Consider the following 24,910-nt stretch of genomic DNA (forward strand, 5'->3'; position numbering starts at 1 on the left):
CATTTTGAAGTGTGGTCCCTGTGGGTAAGCCTGTAACACCTCCATCAGCTTAGTCAGCTTTATCAATAGATCAGAATAATACCAATAATTTCTATAATAATATCAACAAACCATAATAAATCAGAAGACAGACCGGTTTCAATGTGCAAAACAACCTAGGAACAGCAATAGGAGAAAAAGAATACTGATGAGTACGCTGTCAGTTCATTTGCCAGAAAGTAAGGACAAAAAAAAAAAACCCACAGCCCTATAAGTACAGATAAATGTCACAGGCAAATCATGTCACAGTGACAACTCTACTCACTTCCTTTTCAGTGAGAGGTTTATAAACAGTTTGTTGATTGCCCCATAGGCTGCTATTTAACAATGTTTACTGTCCACCAGAAAGCCAACCCTCTGAGGAGACAGTGTTTGCATTTACAGGTAAGGTTGCAATGGCGCAACCTCGTCCAGTGAGGCAGAATGTAGGTTACAGCTAGATTTCTGTGACAAAAAAAAAAAAACACACCAACGTACAAATCCATCAGGAAATAAAAGAGAATGGTGCTCAAGAAAATAGAGGTCTTGGAATCCTGAGAGAGCCAAGTCTTACATAAACACTGTGTAAATTCCCTTAGCACTGCTTTTTCCCACTGCTTGATCCTCACTTCCAAAGGCTCCCTTGTCTAGAGTCCTCCAATGGCTTCACTTGGGACCCTCCATTATTGCCTTCTAGGGTTGGGAACTCCTAAGACTCTTTTAAGATGCATAAAGTATTTGAGCTAGTGCCTTTCAATTGCAGGACTCAAAGTGGGCCTAACTATCCCAGATTGCTACTACCCCCACCTCCAATCATAACACTTATATTTCAGAGGAGATAAAAAACAAAACCAGCTGAGACAATTGTATTCTGGCAAATGATGTAGTCAAAATTGCTGAGCTATTTGGCACAGACCACTGCCCAGTGAAGCAAACACTTGGCCTAATGACATCCGTACCTCGAGCATTGGTTAACTCCTGTCTTGCCCTGCTGTATTCATGCAGAAATGTCCCCCAGAAGATGACTAATATGTTTCTAGTCTGTTAAAGTATTTCAATGGACTTCCTAAAGGCCAGGTCATTTTTAGCCTGCCCACCCTCTCCAGCAAGGGGTCCGGATCCATTCAGGGAACAGAATGTTTCTAGCTATTCCCCAGGCAATATAAAACTCCTAGAAGTGCCACAGCAACCAACATGGGTGCCAGGATGTTAGGCAAGTTGCATCTAAGAGTTCACAAGGCAGACATACAATCAGGCACTCAATTGTCCCACTGTCTTTTTGGTGGAAATGAGCATTGCTACAGCGCCTGGTGTGCAGCACCAGAATTCCACATCCTGAGTGGGCTCTCCATGGGTTTTATAAAGGCCAGTAAGAACTAGAGCAAGCGATGACCTTGACCTCGATTTCACCTATTACTCAGATTTAAAATCAAGCCCAAAAGGCAAGAGGCCTAACCTACCCCAAGGCACACCTCCAAAATCCAGAATTGAAATGCAAATATGGACAAAACACTTTCCCTATCCATCAGATAGTGCCCTACGATGGGCTCTAAGGCTTATTCCTAATTTCACTTATCCCCTTCAGTTAGATTTTCAGGGAAAACTCGGAATGCAGCAGACTCGAAGCTGAGACTCAGAGCTTCAGGCCGCACCTTTAAGTGCCGCCGGCCACTAATTCTATTCTGTCCCTCTTGTGGACTACGCAGCTTGGCTGCCCTGTCCCTGTCACATCTGACTGGGCTGTGGTGATGGTCTTTCCACCTGGGCCTTAGTCTTGCCATACTTCCAACACGCTTGTAGGCGATCAGCACCTTTGTTGATGATTCCTTCACCCAAAAAATAAAAGTAAAGGAGTAAGAAAAGGTGAGAGAGAGATGGTATAGAAAAATAAGAAGAAAAAAGGAATGTAATGTTGCTAATAATAGCAGCTCTATTGCAGAAGTCACCCCAAACCACAAAGTTTCTTTGGCCTATCCCTAGGGCTGTCCGGGTGACAGTTAAAACACACACACACACACACACACACACACACACACACACACACACCCCACATTCTGAAAAAGATTAGACGATCATCACTCTAGCCTTCATGTCCTGGCCAACATTCCCTGTGGATTCCACAGTGTTCAAAGCTGCGTCTGACCTACAGCTGACTTCTGCCTACACAGTAGCTGCACTGTCAACATTCGGCTCAAAGCTCTGCCAAGGACACAGACCTGCTCCAGACGTGAAAAATAATATCCCAAAATCTGGGTATCGGTGATGGATCATTTATTGCAGGTCTCCCCTGATGGGAATCAACATCAGAAACGGATGGACGCGGTTTTATTCATGGAAGTGACAGGAAAGAAGATAAATCACCATATACTGTAGCCTACAATAAGCCCACCCGAAAGCGAGCTTTTCTATCTGACTTGCAGCTGAAACCCCCTATAGGTGCTGCTATCTCCTCCGTCAGAATGGAAGCTTCTCCAGAGCAAAGACCGCCCTGCTACTTGCCTCCCCATCGCTTAGTACCATGTTCTGCACATAGTAAGCACTTAATCTGTGCTTTTTCATTCCTTTATTCCTTCACTCTATGGTACACTGACGTACTTGGACCCAATGGACTGAGCCAAACCAAGGTATTCAGGGTTGAAAAGGGGGAGGGGGTTTTCGTTTTGAATAATCCATACATTCTATCTACAATGCTAAAATTCACCACACGAATAGCTTTCCACTTCATTTTGTGAGTAGACAAAGGATTCTGGAGTCAGTGGAACTGTGTTCAGATCTTACCTACCTCTTAAAGCATCCATTAGTGTGATCGTGGTTTATTTCTAAGAGCCTCAGTTCCCTTTTTAAGATGGGAATAATTATACTTATACTACCAAATCCACAGTAACGCTGCTAAGATGCTTTGTAAATTTTAAAGTAAGAAATAAATGTGTTATTATTAATAACAGCACACATTCATGTTACTGATACATCTTTTAAAAATTTCCCATTTTCACATCTAGAACAGCAGCTACAGGGGAAATTAAGGATGTAAGTCTTAGATTTGTCGATCCTTAAATCTATAATAGTGAGTGAGGCACCAGTAGTCACCAGTGGGGTAAAAGCAAACCATGCCTCTTGTTTATATGTCCCCTTTGGGTGTTCTACTTACAATAAAAAATTTATAAATTGAGGGATTTCAGAATTTAAAGCTTGAAGGGATCTTAGAGATCATCTCATCCAACTATCTGACAAATAAGGAGACGGAGGCCAGTGAGGATGGCTTACCTGAGAACTCACGGAGTAAAGCCTACAAACTGAGCTTTCTTCTAAACCAGGGTTCTCCACGCTTTTGCCACATTTCTTAGTTAACAAGTAATGGCTATATTAACCTGTTCTTGGTAGGCCTCCAAAGGAGAATTCAGAATGCTTCTGAGTAACAGCTGTCCCAAAAAGAACAAGATGGGTGGGGAATCGCCTTCACGTTAGCTTCCACAGCTGTGGCACTTGGCTGAGCCAAGAGGAGCTGCCATGAATAGTAATGAAGGCTCATAGTATACACAGCTCTAGGGTTTACAAAGTGTCTACCCCATCACCTTCCTTGGGGCTTACAGTTGAAGAAAGGAAGAGGTTAAGTAAAGCATGGCACTGTGGAAAACCTATCAGAAGATCTGAATTGGAGTCCCAGAGAGGCTGCTTACTACCTGGGTAGTAACCTTGAGCACATACTTTAACCCAGTCCCCAGTCCCCTTTCAGGTAGGTCATGAATCAGTGGCCAAAATCACTGAACGCTTTAAAAATGAAAAAAAAAAACATGTAAATACATTCACTTTTTTCAATGAAAACAAAAGGTCACATTTAAATCAATAAAAGTGAAACCAACACCACAAATTTGTTCCAAACAATAAGAATGCAATATAAGTGATTATTTAATATGGTATGCTCAGTCAAATTTGAGTTAGTGGGCACTGTATCTCCATCTGCCATCATCACTATGACTTTGCTCATGATATATAACTTGTATCTATCTTCCAGCTCCCTGATGCACTTTAACATGAGACATATAAACTCAAAGCTAAACAACTTTTGTATGAAGGGCAAAACTACCACAATCTGTTATATTTCTGGAGGTTATTTGAGAAGTATAACATAAGCAATTTTTTAAAAAAAATCTACAGATGTTAAAATAAGAATGGTTATAGATAAAATCTCAAAATTTGAAATAACTAAGGATAAATTTAAATTATCTTAGATTTCTTGCTTGTAATTTTTCAAAATTGAAATAGCCCTTCATGATAAATACAAAACCAATTTAAGGATTAAAAACTGCTGGAGCAGCTGAAAAGATCATTGGTAAAGAAAATAGAAACAGTTTAAGTAACAGAAAATACAGAAACACCAAATAAGAAGCCCAAATCCAGAAAAAATGATACCCTAGATCTATCACTGGGATTCACCAAGACAGTTACTGATGAAGAACAATACTACTGTATTTGTTTTTGTAAGAATGCTTTAGCGGAGGTAGAATGAAACCAAATAAATTGAAATGTCATCTTAAAAGTATGTAAGTATTGCCAAAACAAAAAAAAATTTCCAGAGAAAATTTGATGTTAATACTCAAAAACAAAACTTCCAATAATTAAATCTGAAACAGTAGCAGAATTCCTTGCATTATATACGGTTACTTACAGAATTGGTTAGTGTTGAAAAAACCTCATTCAGGAGGAGGAATACTGATGTTACATGCTGCCATCACTAAAGTATGATGATGCTTGGGAAAATCACGTATAAAGCAATTCTGAATGTTTCTACTTGCAGATAATATAGTGGGAAGTAGCACCGCCCATATGTTTGTGATCAACTGAGAAACTAAAATCTCTCTATATCGCATGAAAACCAATGAAGCAACAGATTATATTCATTTGATTGCACACGTATGATACATTGTTGAAATGGATCTTAGAGAAGATTCATCATTCTGTAAAACTACTGATTTGCAATGCCACATCAAGACAAAACTTCAAAGCAGATCAATATTTTCTAATGAAAATGAAAAAGAAAAATCAGGATTCTGAATTGACAGAGTTTTAATCAATGTTAGGATGAAAAGCAAATCTATAAGCATTTATTAAAAATGTGGCTCTTCATACAATTTGGACATATTACCTGCTTTTCAGTCACTTCTATGGGAATATATGAGCTAGGAACTATAGTTTTACCAAACTGTTACAAGAATAAGCAATTTTATTTTTCAAAAGGTCCACTAAAATGAAGACTCATTACAAAATTATGTGATAATGTGGTGGCAGGGCACAGGGCACTTCCACAATGTTGTGAAATGTGACTATCTTGTGCCTAAGCATACTTTGAAGAGCATTTAAGTTTAAACAAGCTGCCAATTTTCTCAGTGATAATAATAACAATGGTGATGATGATAAAGATTCATTTAAAAATTCAATTCAAAACAAAAAATTTCTTCCTGAAACTTGCAAATTTTTGAAAAATTGAGTACCCTAAATACCAAGTCTTCAAATTTATGTTCCGATGCAGAAACATAAAGTGGCTACATTTATGAAAAAGTCAGATCTTTGGAAAACAAGTCTAAAATAATGTCTTTGGTCTATTTTCCAATTTAAAAAAAAATTTACATTGTAAGTTGAAGAGAAATAAAGATCCATCTAAAGAAACAACTTTCACTTTTAAACCTCAAATGTCTCTAATTATTAATGTTTATGGAACCTGTTTAGCACAGGAAAATGTGAAATATCTGGTCTTGTGCCAATTGTGAAAAAAAAAAAATTCAACATCCTTTTCGTAAGACAGTTCACTGAATGAAACATTTGAATCTGAAAATTCTATTGTGTTTTGGCTATGGCTGAATAAAATGTTCTCTGGTTTATCAAAGAGATACAAGTTTTACTGTCATTCTTAATATCTGATATATGTGAAAAAATATTTTCTGGTGTAGCTATCATAAAAAACATGTATCTCAATTGGTGGTTGAAAAAAAATGATACCACATTTGGAGAAACTTTGCGCTGAAAAATAAGCCTGCCCATAACAGTAATATTACTATGTAAAATGCAAAAGATTTTTTCGATAAATATGTCATGTTACATTATTTTTATTCTAGGTTTAAGATCTGTATGTGAAAAAACATACCATGTTATTTTATTAAGACATGAGTTTTAATTATTTGTATAAATTATTTTATAATAGTGGGGGCATAGTAATTAAGAGTAGCATTGGAATCTGAATGCAGATCGAAGCATATTATTATCACTTTTGTTTTTTGTTTTTCGTGGTTTTTCTCTTTTGTTCTGTTTCTTCTTTCACAACATGACTAATGTGGAAATATGTTTAACATAACTGCACATGTAAAACCTATGTCACATTGCTTGCTGTCTTGGGGGGGAAGTGGGAGGGAGAAAAATTTGCAACTCAAAATCTTATTAAAAAAATGGATGTTGAAAACTATTTTTACATTAATTGGGGAAAAAAATACAATTTACAAAAAAAATTGTAGCATTGCTACATAAAGTTTGGAGCATTTTTTTCCATATGACTATTGGCAGTTTGGATTTCTTCCTTTGCAAATTACCTGTTCATATCCTTCAATGATTTATCTATTGGAGAATGATTTAGCCTCATTCATTTGAATCAGTTCCTTATATATCTTGGAAATGGGATACTTATCAAAGAAACTTGCTGCAAAAAACGTTTTTTTCCCTACTACCTGGTTTCCTTATAATTTTAACTGCATTGATTTTGTTTGTGCATAAACTTTCTGATTTCATATAATCAAAATTATCCATTTTCTCTTATGTGATATTCTCTATCATCAGGAAAGTTCTTTGCTTCTCTTATGTGCTTATGATGTCATTTTAAAAAATTTTCATTCACGTATTATTGGTATAGTGGAAAGTGGTAGCCTAGTTCTAATTTCCACCAGAATGCTACCCAGTTTTCCCAGTAGTTTTTGTCAAATAGGGTGCATTTATCCCAGGAACTGGGACCTTTGGATTTATGGAACACCATTAAAAGTATGTTACGGCTAAGGTTCAATCTACTTCAGATTGAATCTGGCCAGCTTGTGAAAATGAGTGTCACAAATGGTGAGATTTCTTAAGACTACCCAATATGGAGAACCTTTAGTAAACTTTGTTTTTCTCTTTGGCTGTGAGAAGGCTTGAGTCAAATTCATTTAAGCAGGACCCAGCATGTCGGTATTTTGGGGTCTTGAGCACCCCTAAACCTCAACATAATGGTTCCCTGACTTCATCATCTTGGACCCCTGAGACAGGGAAAAACTGCTAATCTCAATTTCTTCACCAGCCAAGACTGGAAAGTATGTAAACCTCCCCCTCTCCCTATCCCCTTCTGGCCCCTAGGTTTGTCTCCTCCAGGGTTGGAGCCATCAACTTCTAGATGACTGCTCAGCATATGTACACCTTGAATGGGACCCATGGAGGCAGGGACAGCTCTACACCCCTTGCCAGCAGGAAGGAATTTCAGAAGCTGAGACCTTTGCCCATTACCCCAAAGGAATTTCGGTCCCATTTGTCTGAGGGGGAAATTATGGGGTTTAGATTGTGGGAGCCTCCCTTGAACTCCCCTTGAATCTTCCCACTAGACTGGGCCTTCCCCTGAGGCCATAAACTTTTCATTATTTAGGCCCTAATCTCTACCCAGCCTAGCCCTCTATTGTCCAGCTATACCCTTGATCCTATCAAAATATCTAAAACCAAATCCTTAAACTAGCCTAGCCCTACATTGTGGGTTATCCCTCTTCCTATCCTTAATCCCATTCCTGGAGTGTGACCTCACCCCAGCCCCACCATCCCTAGACTCCTCCTCAATTGTTTTTCTCTTTGGCAAAAAAAAAAAAAAAAAAAAGTACATTATGTATCTAATCCGTTCTACTGATGAAATTTCTATTTTGTAACCTGTACCAAAGTGTTCAGATGACTTTGGTTTTACAGTATAGTTTGAGAGCTGGGATTGATAGGCCCCCTTCTTTTCTACGTTTCCCCCCCCCCCCCCCCACCATTAATTCCATCCAGACCTTTTGATACTACAGATGAATTTGGTTGTTTTTTTTCTAGCTCTAAAATAATCCTTTGATAACATATATTCAATGCTGTACAAATTAATTTAGGTAGTACTGTCATTTTTATTTCATTGGCTTGGCCTAGCCATAAGTTTATTTCTATAAAAAGTTTTCTTAGTTGGATCCATATAGGTCCTGGATGTGGATGTGTCTGGGTAGAAAGACTTCTTGATATTTTACATATTTTCTAGTTATTTCAAATAAACCCTAGGTCTTGTTGGTAGACTGTGAAGCTGATGATCTATGTGGATTTATTATTATGTCCTCCAAGTTTGCTGAATTGTTTCACTTCATTTTTTAGTTGACTCTTTAGAGTTCTCCAAGTAAATCATCATATATTCTGCAGAAAGTGAACACTGTGTCTCTTCTTTCCCTATGCTGTTTTCTCAATTTCTTTTTCTTATATAATTGTTATAGCAAACATCTGTAGAGCTGCTATAAATATTTTTGTGCATATAGGTCCTTCTCCTCTTTCTTTGATCTCTTTGGGATACAGACCTAGTAGGGCTATTGCTGAGTCAAAGGCTATGCACACTTTTATTGCCATTTGGGCTCCCCCAACAGTATGTTAGTGTCCCTATTTTTCTGCATTCCCCCCAACATCTGTCATTTTCTTTTTCTGTCACGTTAGCCAATCTGATAGGTATGAGGTAATACCTCAAAGTTGTTTTAATTGGCATTTCTCTAATTATTAGTGCTTTAGAGTATTTCCTAATGTGACTCCTGATAGCTTTGATTTCTTCCTCTGAAAACTACCTAGTCACTTCCTTTGACCATTTATCAATTGGGGAATGGCTCTTAGTTTTATAAATTTGGCTCAGTTCCCTACATATTTGAGAAATGAGACCTGTATCAGAGAAGCCTACTGTAATTGTTTTTTCTACCAGTGTCCTGCTTTCCTTTTAATTTTGGCTGTATTTGATTTTGTTTCTGCAAAACTTTTCTAATTTTTAATATAATCAAAATTCTCCATTTTCCCTCCCATAATCCTTCTGTCTCTTATTTGGTCATAAGCTCTTCCCTTAGCCACAGATTTGATAATTTTTTTCCATGCTCCTCTAATTTGCTTATGATATTATCCTCTATATTGAAATCATGTACCCATTTTGACCTTATTTTGGTATATGGAAATGTTGGTCTATGCCTAGTTTTCGCCAGACTGCTTTCCAATTTGCCCAGCATTTTTGTCAGACAGTGAGATCTTGCCCCAGTAACTGAGATCTTTGGGCTTTGTCAAAAACTAGCTGTGGTCATTTATTTCTCTATTTTTCTAGCTGGATAAAATAATTCTTTGATTTCTGATTGGTATGGCATGGAATAAGTAAATTAATTTAGGTAATATTGTCATCTTTATCATATTGGCTTGGCCTGTCCATAAACAATTTATATTTCTTAGATCTGTCTTTATTTGCATGAAGTGTTTTAAAATTTATTCATAAAGTTCCTGTGTGTGTCTTGGCAAGTAGATTCTCAAGTATTTTATACTATCTAGAATTATTTTAAATGGAATTTCTCTATTTCTTCTTGCTGGGTTTCATAGCTAATACTTAGAATTGCTGATGATCTGTGTGGGTTTATTTTATATCCTGCAACTTTCCTAAAATAAATTGTTTTAACTAGTTTTTAGTTGACTCTCTAGGGTTGTCTAAGTATAGCATCATATTATCTGCAAAAAGTGATTGTTCTACTTCCTCATGTCTATACTTAGTCCTTCAATTTCTTTTTCTTGTCTTATTGGTGTACTGGCATTTCTAGTAGAATACTGAATAGTAATGTGATAATGACCATCCTGGCTTCACCCTTGATCTTACTGAAAAGGCTTCTAGTTTATCACCATTACAGATAATGCTTGCTTTTGATTTTCAATAGATACTACTTTTCATTTTAAGAAAAGCTCCACTTATTCCTATGCTTTCTAGGGTATCTAATAGGATTATGCATTGTATTTTCTCAAAAGCTTTTTCACATGATTTTTATTGCTTTTATTATTGATGTGGTCAACTGTAGTTTTCCTAATATAGAACCAAAACTGCATTCCTGATATAACTCCAATCTGGTCATTGTATATCAGCCTTAAAATAGATTGCTATAATCTCCTTGCTAGTATATTACTTTAAATGTTTCTATTAATATTCATAAGGGAAAATGGTCTGTAGTTTTCTTTCTCTGTTTTTGCTCTCCCCGGTTTAGTTACCACAACCACATATATGTCACAGGCAGGAGTTCTTTACCTATTTTTCCAAACAGTTTATATAATATTGGAATTAATTATTCTTTAAATATTTAGTATAATTTGCTTTTAAATACATCTTGTCCTTGAATTTTTAAGGGGGAGGAGGAAGGGTTCATTTATGGATTGTTCAATTCCATTTTCTAAGATAAGGTTATTTACATATTCCATTTGCTCTTCTGTTAATCTGAGCAATTTATATTTTTGTAAGTATTCATCCATTTCACCCAGAATGTCAGGTTTTTTGGGCATATAACTGGGCAAAATAGCTCCCAATTGCTTTAATTTTCATTGGCAGTACAACCACTCTTTTCATTTTTGATACTGGTAATTTGGATTTCTTCTTTTTAATCATTTAAGCAATAGTTCATTTATTTTAATGATTTTTTTCGTAAGACTAATTCCTGGTTATTTATTAGTTCAATGTCTTTTACTTTCGATTTTATTAGTCTCACCTTTGATTTTCAGGATTTCTAATTTGGCATTTATTAGAGACTTCTAATTTGTTCTTTTTCTAGCCTTTTTTTAGTTGCATACCCAGTTTATTGATATGTTCTTTCTTTTACTGAGATGCGCATTGAGATATAAATTTTCCCCCGAAATACTACTTTGGCTTCTTCCCATACGTTTTGATGTGATCTCATTGTTGTCATTATATTTAATGAAATTATTGTTTCTATGACTTGTCTTTGGATCCTTTCATTGTTTAGTATTAGATTATTTAGTTTCCAACTAATTTTTAATCTGTTTCCAAAACCCTTTATGGAATTTGCATTTTTTTGCATTTTTTCATTTTGCATTTTATTGCACTATGGTCTGAAAGACGTACATTTACTATTTCTACTTTTCCATATTTGTAAACTTCTTATGTCCTAATATGTGGTCAGTTTTTGTGAAGGTGTCATGTTCAGCTGAGAAAAAGGTATGCTCCTTTCTATTCCCACTGAATTTTCTCCAGAGGTCTGCCTATCTAAACTTTCTCAAATTCTATTTGTCTCCTTAACTTCTTTCTGGCTTATTTTATGGTTAGATTTATCTAGGTTTGAAGGGATAAATTGAGATCTCCCACTAGTGTGGTTTTACTATTTCCTCCTATAATTCATTTAACTTTTTCTTTCAGAACTTGGATGCTATGTCATTTGGTGTACATATGTCAAGAATATTACTTCATTATCTATGGTACCTTTCAGCAAAATGTAATTTCCCTGGATATCTCTTTTAATTAGACCCATGTTTGCTTTTTCTTTGTCTGAGATGATGATTGCTGCTCTACCTTTTTTACTTTAGCTGAAGCATAATAGATCCTGCTCTAGCCTCTTATTTTAACTCTATACATCTTTCTATTCCAAGTATGTCTCTTGTAAACAAAATATTATTAGATTCTAGGTTCTAATCCATTCTGCTATCCATTTCCATTTTATTTCATCCCATTTACATTCAGTTATGATTTCTAAATGTGCATGTCCTTAATCTCCTCTTTTCTAGCCCTATATTAAAAAGTAAAGGTGATAATGATGTTCATTAGAAAAATTGGCCTAGTTTTCTTTCTGCTTTCCTTCCTTTTAAGGTATGAAGATTTTATTCATATCACAGAAAGATATTTAAAACATCCCTTCCTTATTTTTAAAAAAAATTTGTATAATATTAAAATTAATTTTAATTTTTAGTATTGGATAGAATTATTGTAAATCCATTTATCCTGGAGGCTTTTTTTTGAGTTATTCACCCATTTCTTCTAAGATATCAATTTTGTTAATATATAATTAAGCAAAAAAAATTTCTAATAATTCCCCTTGTTTCTTCTTCAATTACTGTATACTCTCCTTTTTCATTTTTAGTATATTTTGGTTCTGATTTATCTTTTTAAAAAAATATGATGGGCTGTTTGGTTCATTTTGGGGGCTTTTTTACAGCTTTGTTGTTGTTGTTGTTAAGTTGTATCTCACTCCACAAAACAGTTTTCTTGGCAGAGATACTAGAGTGGTTTGCCATTTCCTTCTGCAGTGTGTCCCCATTTTACAGATGAGGAAGTGAGGCAAATAGAGGTTAAGTGACTTGCCCAGGATCACACACCTAGTAAGTGTCTGAGGCCTGAATTTGAACTCAGCTCTTCCTGATGGCAGGCCCAGTGCTCTATCCACTGCACCACCTAGCTGTTCCCTTTTTAAAAACAGCTTAATTTTGCTTATTAATGGTTTTTAATTTCCAATTAATCTGTTTTTTCCAGAATAACTGCTCTATTGGTTGAGTTGAAAGCCTTTGATCTGTTATTTTTCCAAGTTTTTATAATCACTTACCAAATTAGTTATCTCTTATTTCTCTTTCATTGATGAAAGCATTTAGAGACACAAATTATCCTCTAAGGACTGCTTTAGCTGCATTCCATAAGTTTTGGTATATTATATATTTGATGAAATTTTCTGTTTTCATCATTTTGTTTTTTGACCTACTAATTCTTTAGAATTAATTTAATTTTAAAATTTTCTTAAAAGGCACTTTATTTAATTTATTTTGCTGTAATCAGTAAACAATGCATTCAAATTTTATTTATTTTTGGTGAAGACTTTATGCCCCAATACAAATGGTCAATTTTTGTAAAGTTGCAATACATGTTCGAGTAGTATATAAACACCTTTCTGTTGTTATTCGATAATCACCAGAGATTTTATCAGCTTTCATTTTTCTAAAGTTTAATTCATGTTATTAATTTCCTTCTTGATTATCTCTTGGTTACATTTATCTAGGTTTGAAAGAGGTAAAACACTGAGGTTCCTTCCCCCATTACAGTTTTACAATATATTTCTCCTTTTGACTTTACTTTTTTCTTTATTTAGATGTTATGCTGTTCACTGACTATATACTATTAATTTTGATTCATTATCTATGGAGCCTTTAACATAATGTAACTTCTTTGCTCATTTCTTTTTGTCATGTCTATAATTATTATAGACTTATCTGAAATCATTAGTGTTACGCCTGCTTATTTTTTAAATTTTAGTTGAAGTATAACCAACTTTGCTCTAGCCCTCCCTATTAACTCAATGTGAATATTTACGTCTGGAGTTTGTTTCTTGTAAACAACAAACTCTAGACTTAGACTCTTGTGTTCCAATTCATTCTGTTAGCCTCTTACATTTTATGGTTGAATTTGCACCATTCATGTTCATGGTTTGCAATTGCTAATTGTGCGTGTCCTCCTATATTACCCTCACTTTGCTCCTCCCATTATCTTTTTAAAAATAAGAAGAATGTGGTAAAAAAAAAAAAAAGACGTTTGTACATCACTTGTGATCTATAAATGAAGGATCCTATTTCCATTCTGTTCTTCCTCTTTTTTCCTTATTTCCACTACTGATGGTGACCTTCCTCTTATACAGTCTATATTTCACAATCTGGGGGTGGGGGTGGGGGGAAAGAAGGATTTTATTCAACCTTCCTTTAAGTGACTCAGATAAAAATGAGGTTCAGAGGATGCTTGTTCCCTACCCCTTTCTCCTGGTTTGAATACTCTTCATTTTAGGCATTTCTACGATAATAATGGTGATCTCTTCCCCTTTCCTCCCATACGTCTCTTCTGTCTTCTAAGACCATCAAAACAGAACAAAACCACCCCAGGCCCTGTGTCTATCTTATTAACCTTTCTCTCAGATCCTTGAAAGTATCAGGGTTCTGAGAAGACATTGTTTTCTTATCCTCAATTAGTATGTAAATAATTCAACCTCACTATAATGAGTGTACCTTTCTATGTTTCTCGACTGGACTCCTGCTTTTCCATTTCAAAGTATTTACTCAATTCTGGGTACATTTTCCCCTCTGTAGTTGCTAAATTGGTTATTCTTACTTGTAAGTCTTTGTTTCTTGGGAGGTCTCCTCTCTTATATGGTGGCAGCTGCCAAGTGTTGTGGGATACTGACTATGGTTCCTTGACACTTGAATTCCTTCTTTGTGGTTTCTTTTAGTATTTTTTCTTTGACCTAAAAACTCAGAATTTGGGTTATGAATTTCCTGGGAGTTTTCAGGTTCAAGTTTCCTTCAGGAAGTACCTGGTGGATTCTTTCTATTTTCACTTTTCCCTTTGGTTCTTAGAGATCTGGGTAGTTTTCATTTATGATTTCTTGAAAGATAATATCAAAACTATTTTTAGATCGCAATTTTCAGGTAGTCTAGTGATTTTTAGATTATTGTTCCTTGACCCATTCTCTAGGTCAGTAGTTGTTTGTTTTGTTTTATTTTGTTTTTGATAATTTACTCCTTACAATCTTTTGATATAATATTTCTTGCCCTATTGAATCATTTTCTATTTGAGTCATTCTAATTTTTAGGGCATCCAGTTCTTGGGGCTTTCCATCTATTCTAAGGCATTAATTGTCCTTACCATTCTTTCTTCCCGAACTATTCTATTTTACATTTCATTTCATTTCTTTGTGGGCGAGTTTTTTTTTTTTTCCTCTGAGGTTCCCTTTGGATTTCTTTAGGGGGTAACTCTCTTCTTTTGGGTTTACTCCCTCGGTCATTTCTCTGTCCAAGGTATTTCTTCATAGTAATGGGTGCTTGGTTTGTTGTAGCACCAGGCTCAGCATCTAGAGAGTGTCTGTGTTTGGATCAAACTCCAATAATTGCTCCTGGTTAGTGTGGACAAGCCTTGCTTGGTCCTAAATGAATGTCTAAAGGCTAGACCACACCATCTGTAAGAATTGTTTGGCCTTGTCTCTTGCCATGGTTCAGTTTCAGTTGGCTTCTGTTCTGGGTTGGGCTGGGCCTGCCTGTATGTTTCTCAAGGCCTTTTTTCCACCATGACAAAGACCCCAGCCTCCCTGATTCTAGGTTCTTTCTCTTGCTGCCTCAGAGCTAGGTAATAATACTACATAACTTCACTGTATGGTTTTTCCAGATACTGATTTTCTTCTCTGAGAATTATCCCAAACCACACTAATTTTCTTCAAAACTTGACCAGAGAACATACAGTAGTTTTGTCATTACTAAGTGAATGATTGGCTCATCTTTGAATGTCTAGGTCAATGCTCAAATCAATTTAACTTATCAAATATTTATTGGGTGACCACCATGGTGCTACATGTTCTATACCACTGACACAGGTTCTTATAAAGAACTTATATTTTTATTAAGCAAATAAAGCTTTTATACTTAAAATAGAGATAAAATATGATGTAGGTTATATAAAATATAATGTGAAGAAATACCAACAACACATGTAAGTCTTGACAAGTTCTTTTGATAACACCTTTAGGGAATGAGATTCAATGTGTTAGCCACATTTGGCTGCCATGTCTTAGAATTAAGCAATTTGGCAAATAAAAAAGGGTGTGTATAAGCGACTTATATTTAATAAATTCAAAATATCTACATAGACAAAAACCACACGATTTAAAAAAAATGTGGCTAGGAAAAGAATTAGTAACCAGGCACAGAGCAGAAGGTATTGTAAAAGACAAAATGATCTTGAGTACATAAAATTTAAAGGCCTTTGCACAATAAAGCAATCTAATAAGGGTCAGAAGAAAAAATACAGATTAAGACAAATGTTCAATAAAGATCTCATATAAGAGACTGACATCTAATATAAAAGGAACTGACATACGTATGATATTAAAATCCAATCCACAAGTCATGTGGTTAGAAACAATTTTCAAAAGAAATACAAAACTATTGGTTACTACCAGGAAAAAATGTTCAAAATTACTAGTAATTTTTAAAATATAAATTAAAACCAAACCTGGGGTACCATATCACACCTATGAAGCTAACAGAGATGCTAAAAGATAGAAAAACTCATTATTGGAGGGCCTGTGGGAAGACAGACAGATTAATTTGCTGCTTGTAGAGTCATGAATTGGTTTAACTGTGCTGGAAAATAATTTAAAATTATGTAAGAAAAGTTAAGTTATTCCCTCTAAACCAAAGATATCATTACTGGGACATTACAGGAAGATTCCTAAGAGCAAAAAAGGGACTCATAAACAAAAATGCTCATAGCATCATGCTTTGTTTAGCAAAAGGCTAGAAGTCATCACCTTATCAACTTCCCTCTCCTAATTAATTTCCTATTTATCCTGTATATAGCTCACCTGTAGATATTCTTTTGCTTGTTATTTCTCTCATTAGATCATTAATTTTTTCAGCACAGAGACTATTTTTGCCTCTTTCTGTATCCCTAGTGCTTAGCACAGTGCCTGGCATGTAAAGAAAGTTTATTACATGTGACAAGCAGCTGGGGAATGGCTGAACATGAATGCAACGATATAAAGTACTCTGTCATTAGTGATAAATGTGAAGAATTCTGAGGAACACGGAAAAAACTTATAAAGTCCAAGAAAAACAGATTCAAAAGAACTACAACAACATATGCAAAGTCAATATGGAGAGAAAACAAAAACCGTTCACATATGCTGGTCAAAAGGACATATGTCCAAGTTAAAGGACATATCTCTCCTCTTTGTACTAATCAATAAGAATTTTACCCCCCAAGGAACATATTTTATACAGGAATCAGGGTATTTGTTGAATAATATCTGTTCTGTCAAAATATAATGTTTCAACAAACAGTAGCTGACATTAACACAACAATTGACAGCTTACAATAAATAGTCCTATGAGGAAAGTGCTTCTATTACCCCAGTTTACAGAAGCACAGAAGAGTTAATGTGACTTTTCCAAAGTATCTAAGGGAGGATTTGAACTAACGTCTTTTTAATTTAAAGCATATATATATATATATATATATATATATAATATATGTGTGTGTGTGTGTGTGTGTATATATATATATATGTATATGTATATGTGTGTGTATATACGTATGTATATATATACACACATACACACTAACACAAACATACATATATACACACATACATTATTTATGAACATGTATAATGATATAATATATATCCCATGTTATGCATGCATATACATTCTCTCTCTCTGTCTTTCTGCCTGTCTCTCTCGTTACTCCACACTGTGTATATATTTGTGTGTCTATGGATATATACAGAACCAGACTTGAGGCAAAAATTTTATTGCTAGTTCCTTATATTTTGGTGTCTATAAATTATTAGGGTATCTTTACTTCTATTCTTTTCCCCATGTGGTAGCTCCTGTTCTTCAGAGTATCTGGCTTGGTAGGCAGACATAAGGGCAGCTTCATTCTTTTCCCTTTTCAGGTTAAAGCTCTCTTTATCAGATTTGCAATTCTCCAAGAAAAAACTAGTTTTTCTTAGATACACACCTCTCCTATGCAGGACCCCATTATTCCTGTATTTTAAGCCATGTTTCAGAAATCCAAATATTGTTGTCAGAAAACTACCTTCCTAAGAAGCTGTTCACTTCCCAAATTCACTTCTTCCACCCAAGACCCCTGCCACTGATCAACGCCAGTTTTAAAAAAGCACCTCCTATGTGCCTTAAGGTCTTTGGTTCCTTGCCCAAGATATCATAATCACTAACAATGCCTTCTCTCTGGCATTATCATTTATCCTCATGTGAATAGCCAGAGGAGTGGACATCAGGTTTTACAGGTGCTGGAAAAAGCTATCCGTTGCCCTAGGAAGACCGTAGAGATCACAGTCCTGGTCATGTGAAATAGACAAATTGCTGAAGGGTCCTAAGGAAGCTCCTAGCACTACTCTTCTGTTCTTGTGTCCAACACTGGATGACTCTGGGGAGTCATACTCATTATTCCTTGGGGTGCAAAGAGCTCCTTCCCCCCAAAGAGGTCTTGCTGCCCAGTTTACCCAAAGAGCCTCATCACTTTTACCTGGCTCCAATGGTCCTTCCCCTCCTGATCTGTGTCATGTTCCACCCTCCGACCCTACTTAGTCAGGATTCCTTTCTGTCTCATTAGACTCCTTAGAAGTCTTTCTTCTGTTAAAAAAAAAAAAAGGGAGGGGGGCACCTTTCTTTTTCCCTGATAACCTGGAAAGCGGTGAGGTATAAGCCCAGTCCATTTGCCTTTCCCTTTAGCAGGGAGACACACCTGCACCTTATGCATACTGAGCGGTTTGCTGGCCATGGGAGAAAGATAAAAATGGAGTATTCTGTGGGGAGACAATCTCTTTGCCTTCCATTCTTGTTGAAAAGGAGACCACTGGGCAGCTAGGTGGTGCAGTGAGTAGAGAACCAGCCCTCGAATCAGGAGGACCTGAGTGCAAATACGGCCTCAGACACTGGATGCACAAGCTTTGAGACCTTGGGCAAGTCACTTAACCCCAACTGCCCTGCTGTCTTCCCTCCAAAAAAAAGAAAAAGAAAAAAGAAAAAATGAGATCACTACTTTGGGAGCATAATAACCTGTAGTATTCCTTATGAAAGAAAAAAACAGGATGCCTCCATAAGCATCTCTGCCAACTCTCAGAATCACACAATTTCAGAATTGGAAGGGACCCTCAGCAGTCAGCTAGTGGACTACAGCCCCAAAGAATCCCTACTATCTATAACCAACAAGTGGTTATCCAACCTCTGCTTGAAGACCTCCATGGAAGGCAAACCCATGACCTCTAGAGGCAGATCTTCCTCCATCTGATGACCCTTAATACATAACACTATCATTCTTTACATGGTAATATCCTTCACAAAGAAAGGAAGCAGATTTATCTCCACAGCATCATTTTTGTGAAGCCACACATATAAGTCTAAACCCTTCTGCATCATGAACCCCCTTGGCAATTTGGTGAGGCCTATGGGCCCATTCTCAGACTTCTTTGAGCCAAGGGGCAGCTAGGGGACATAGCGTATAGGGCACTGGCCCTGGAGTCAGGAGGATCTGAGTTCAAATTCGCCCTCAGCCACCTGACACACTTACTAGCTGTGTGACCTTGGGCAAATCACTTAACCCTAATTACCGTACCTTCCTCCCTCCAAAAAAATAAAATTGAAGCCAATACTAAATTTCTTTTTCCCCAGATTAGTTCACAGACACCCTCTGAAATCTATCCACAAACCTATTGGAGGGTCCACAGATGGCCAAGTTAAAAACCCTTGATCTAGATGGAGATAACACTGAGTGTGATTGCCCCACTGTGGTATAATGGAAAGAATTCTGGACTTGGTGTAAGAGACCTCTAACACTCAATGTCCAGCTCCAGCCTTTAATAGCTGTATCACCTTGGGTGGCACAGTGGCTGGAGTACTGGGCCTGGAAGAGATCTTCTTGAATTCAAATCTGGTCTCAGACACTCACTAGCTATGTGACCTTGGGCAGGTCACTTAACCCTATTTGCCTCAGTTTCCTCATCTGTAAAATGGAGAAGGAAATGGAAAACCAGCCCAGGATCTTTGCCAATAAAAATCCAAATGGGGTCCAAAAGAGTCAGACACGACTGAAAATGACTGAACAATGACCTCAAGCAAACCACAATCTCTAGGTGCGTCAGTTTCCTCAGCTGTAAAATGAGAATGGATATAATAACCCACCTCACAGGGTTAAGAAAGCACCACATAAACTTTAATATTCTATATGAATGTAAGCTACTATTACTACAACCCTTGAAATTCAATTGTAATTTATGTGATACTGACTCAATACTTCCTCCCTTAATCATACAGAGAGCCAGCTGCCATTGTGTTAATTATCCAGCCAAAGGCCTTTAAAGTACCTCAGAGTGTCTATGTATTCGAGCTAACCACAAAGTGGTGCTCAAAATCTTCAAACACTTGAGCCTCCAGAACTGCCATGCAAGTACTCCAGCTAGTCACTTTCTAATAGGACAGAAAGACTTAGCAAACCGGAGGCATATTGCTCCACAACATGGCGGCATATCGCTCCACAACATGGCGGCATCACTTTTCAGCGTTTGGCTCAGAAGTGGCTTTTATTGGTCCTTGCTGGCCAAGCTTCAATTTGGTCTAGGTGAAATGGAATTTTATTCAAATATTAAACTATAAAATCTATTTTCTTATAGCTTACTCCTTACCTTTTAAGGAATTCTACCCTCTCAGGTCATTCTCCCTAGTAATCAGATTCAGAAAACTGTATGACATGATCACAGTTTATTGTACATAGAATAAAGTAAAATGGAAACTAAAGCAAACACTCCTGGAGAGGAAGTCAACACCAAAAATCTTCTCACAGTTCCCTCTGGCAAAAACCAGACCACATCCACCAGAGGCTCGTTGGAAAGAAAGAGGGTCGGGGAGAGCAGGGTGTTCACTCCCCATCCCAGGCTCAGATAAAGCCAGGAAGGAGAACCAAAGTCACAGTAGGCCCCAACCCTCAGCTGCTTCTGGGCAGTGACATTCATGGCATCCTTCCCCCTCCATGTGGTCCTTGAGCACTGTGGCTGCTCCCGTTTCTCTCTTAGAAGTTGCAACAGAAAGAAGGAAAGAGAAAAAGCAAATGTACTAAGGGTGTCCTTTGTCCTCCATCTCCTTCACAGAGGGTTCTTTGATGACCTCGGTGTAACCTCACTTCCCTTGTTCTTTCTCTCACAGAGAAGTTAGGAGCAAACTCATTTTCCACAAAGGGCCTAAGAACCTTTTGGTCTGACTTAAAAATTATTTTAAATATAAACATATCATTTTAAAATACAATTATTTTTATATACAATTATTCCTATAGAATTGGTTTGCTTTGTAATCCTATGCATTTCATTTTATGCATTTTTTTTCATCTTACGCCTTTTTAATCATTATTGTGAGGAAGGGTCCATAAGTTTTACCAGACTGCCAAAGAGATCTATAACACACAAAAATGGTTAAAAACTTTTGATCTAGTCCAACCCCCTCATTTTACAAAATGAGAAACTGAGGCCTACACAGCACGTACATGACATCATTATAACTAGTGCCGTAAGCACTTTACATCGTTTATCTCATTTGATCCCACAACAACCCTCTGAGGTAGCTACCATCAATTATCCCCAATTTACACGGATGGCCAAGGAAACTGAGGCATGAGGAAGTCTAACTGCCCAAGCGAGCTACCAAGCAGGTAAGTCAATTGCTACTGCGCAAATTGTAAGCATCTGAGGCAGGATTCAAAGTCAAGACCAACACTCTATCTACTATAGTACCATACTGCTACTTAGCTTCCCAAATTTACACCAGTAATAGGTAACAGATGAAGAATCTAACCCCCAGTCCTCCGACTCCAAACTAACGGACTCTTTCTATTACACCAACACCACGGGAGGTAGGAATTACAAATATATACGTTAACATTTTACAGATGACGAAATTAAGGTTCGGGGGTTACCAGATGATAATGATAAGAATTTCATATTTACATCACACTTTACAAAGCATTTCCTCACATACTACCTACCTCATGGAACTATTAAGCCTCATTGTCCCTATTCTACTGATAACAAAAACAGGTTGGAAAAGGTGGACTTGCCCAAGATGACACCACTAGTAAATGTCCCAGCCAAAGTGTGAATTTAGCCTGTCTCCCCATCTTCCCTAGGCTGAAATATGGGACTGATCCCACCACTCATCAACACATGCTTAGCTCTTTCTTCATCAGGGTGGTGCGCCTGCACTCCTGTGGGTTTCACTACATTGGTGCAGGACCTATTGTGAACACACTATTGGGTTCAGACACTGCAGCTCAGAACTCCAGAGCTCCAGCGATCCACCAGCCTCAGCATATCTGGTAGCAGGGATTCCAGGCAGGCACAACCATGCCTAACTTGAATCTAGTTCTTCTCCCAAGAGAGCCAATGTTACTACTCTAACTCTCATCTAAAAACAAACACTAATACTTTCTCCCAAACTAATTCGCATAGGAAAAAAAAAATGTGTTTGTTGTGATTTGGCACATACAGAAAGCTTAATATCAACAATATTCCCCAAACTTTTTAATTTGAGAAAGGTTTAGTGGGACATACATCAGGATACCAAAACGTAATTTGGAAAAACAATAAACTGTGTAAAGAGAATCAGCAAGTCCTCTCTAGTTGAACAGAATTCGTTTGCACAATGCAGAGCTATAGAACCGGCACTTTCTCCCTTACACACCACACCCTCCTTATTCCTGCAATGACATTTTTCTGTAGCAGCCTCTCAAAGAATCAACTGCTGCCTTTTTTATTTCACTTTGTCTTGCTTTAAATAGGAAGTCTGATTCATGTAAATGGTAGAAGATTGGCCATCTACAGAGAGTAAAATTTTTACCCAGTCTGAGACATATCAGCTAGGTTGTGCCTAATTGTTAACACAACTCGGGGAGACTCACTCCTACAGGCTGCAAAAAGTCAGTCACTGCTGGTCAGCCAAACTCCCATATGGTAAAGGGGAAAGCACCCAGCATTCAAAGGATAATTCCCTGGATTCATCCCCCCATTTTATTGGGCATTTGCATTTTTCATATCTCCCCTCATTCTTTAATAAATAACTCCTTTATCTTTCTCCTCTCCTGACCTCTTCTAACATCAACTCTGAATGACATTTTCTTCTCACAGGACACCAGTCTCTCTCACATACCCCTTCCCTCACATTTCCAAGCCTTCATGGAGGCTCATAGGATCAGACCTCAAAGTGAGCTCAGAGATCTAGCTTAACCTTCTTTGTGTCAGAACTCCTCAGAATAACTTTTTAAAAAATAGATGAAGGAAATGCTAAATTTCAGTTAGAGATTAAAGTAAATAAAGGTGTATTTTTTTTTCCATCCAAAGTTCACAGACCCCCTGAAATCTATCCATGAATCCCTTGGACCCCTGGTCTAGCTGAACTCTCTCACTACACAGATGAAGAAGCTGATGCCAAGAAAGATTAAGTTACTTGTTCAAGGTCATACAGCTAGTAAATGGTTCCATCTTACCAGAATATCCTATGTGACCAAGGGGATTCCTTCTCCAACCTTCCTAAAGGACCAAATCAGTCAGCCTTTAAATACTTCTTTTTTTAAAAAAATTATAAATATTAATCATCAATGCAATCAATTAAAATTACTTTGCAATTATTTACATTAAAATGGATTTTAACAAACACAATGTAATAATAAAATTCTATCTCTTCATTCCCACCCACTCATCTCTGGCCATGGAGTATATGTAGTTTGTGGCTCTGGTTCCGCTTTGTTAACTTTGTTAATTTTGCATTACTTCACAGAGGTCTTTCCAGATTTCTTTGTATTCCTCATACTTGTCTATCTTAATTGTATTGTGCCATAGCATTTTACCATAATTTATTCAACCATTTCCCATGGTTGAACATTTAGATGATGTGTTTTCACAATTACAACTAATACTGTGGAAATTTTTAGATAGCTCTTTTTTTCTCTTTGATAACAATTTCAGGAAATATTTCCAACAATGGAATTTCCAGGGATGGTTACTTTAAAAAAAAAAAAAAAGAATTTGCTGTGTACTACAAGTTGCTCCTAAAGACTTTCTACAAATCTGTAATTCCACCAACAATTACAAGTGTACACATTGCCCCAAAACTCCCATCAACACTAAACGGTGTTACTGTTAGTTATTCTGGCCATTTTGGTGCATATGAAATGCATCCTTTAACTAGCCCAGGACTGGACAAAAAAGCCAACCAGAAGTCACAGCACTGAAAGAGAAATCCCACCAGGAAAGATCAGGTAAACAGGCCAAAAGATCATAGCAGTGTCCCAAATAGGAAAACTATAGAAAAGGATTTAAGACCACAGCAGTGCTGTGACCAGGGATCCAAAGTGAAAAAGAGCCAAGTGGGGACCTGAAAGTCTATTCTGAGTGTTCAGAGTCCAGGCAGGGAACGAAGAAAATAGTCTCAGGAGCCCAAAAAGTCAAGGTCAGGAGAAAACCACTCTGTCCAAGAGCGCAAGAGGTTGTAGAGCTTGGCTTCTAGCCAGATCAAAAACCAGGAATTCAGGCTAAAGATGTGATTAAACAGAAGAGAGACACTGACAACTGTGAAGAAATACTATGGGTCAAGAGATGTCCAAAAGGAACACCCAGGAGAATGGAGAAATTCAGCAAGAAGCAGGGGCTCAGAGAAAAGTAGGATCACAAAGAACTAAGAGTACCTGGAAGAAATAAAATCAAAGAAAAACAAAACAAACAAAAAAAAAATATATATATATATAATATACTATATATATATGTAGGGAAAATATGGAAGGAGAATATCTTGAAACAGAAAGTTAAAAAAAAACTTATCTAAGTAACAGACTCCCTGAAAATTAGAATCGACCAAAGAGAACCCAGTTATTTTATGAGACAACAAAAATGCTTAAAACAAAATCAAAAGATTTAAAAAATAGGGGAAAAAATGTAACATATCTACTATGAAGAACAATTAATCTGGAAAACAAGTCAAGGAGAAATCACTTTAAAATCACTAAACTGCCTAAAAACCATGAACAAAAGCAGGAAAAAATGAATGCCGTACTTCAAGAAATCATAAATGAAAGCTTCCCAGATTTACAAAAGTCAGAGGACAAAGTAGAAAAGAGAAATAATCTACTGGTCACCAGAAAGAAATCTCAAAATGTAAAATAAAAATTAATTGAATTGAAAGGATAAATAAACAACAAAATGACCAAAGTTGGGAATCTCAATGTAATCTTTCATATGTAAACAAACCTAATAGAAAGATAAATAAGAAATTAAGGCAGACTGATGTATCT

At 36.7% G+C, this 24,910-nt stretch overlaps 1 protein-coding gene across 1 annotated transcript in view; it reads right to left on the minus strand.

Moving 5' to 3' along the window:
- ETV6 (ETS variant transcription factor 6) overlaps window positions 1-24,910 on the minus strand; it is a 342,518-nt gene that overhangs the window by 307,666 nt on the left and 9,942 nt on the right. The gene's annotated exons all lie outside the window — the stretch shown is intronic.

Source organism: Trichosurus vulpecula, chromosome 5, assembly GCF_011100635.1.
Source record: "Trichosurus vulpecula isolate mTriVul1 chromosome 5, mTriVul1.pri, whole genome shotgun sequence".
In the NCBI taxonomy this organism is placed as follows: Eukaryota; Metazoa; Chordata; class Mammalia; order Diprotodontia; family Phalangeridae; genus Trichosurus; species Trichosurus vulpecula.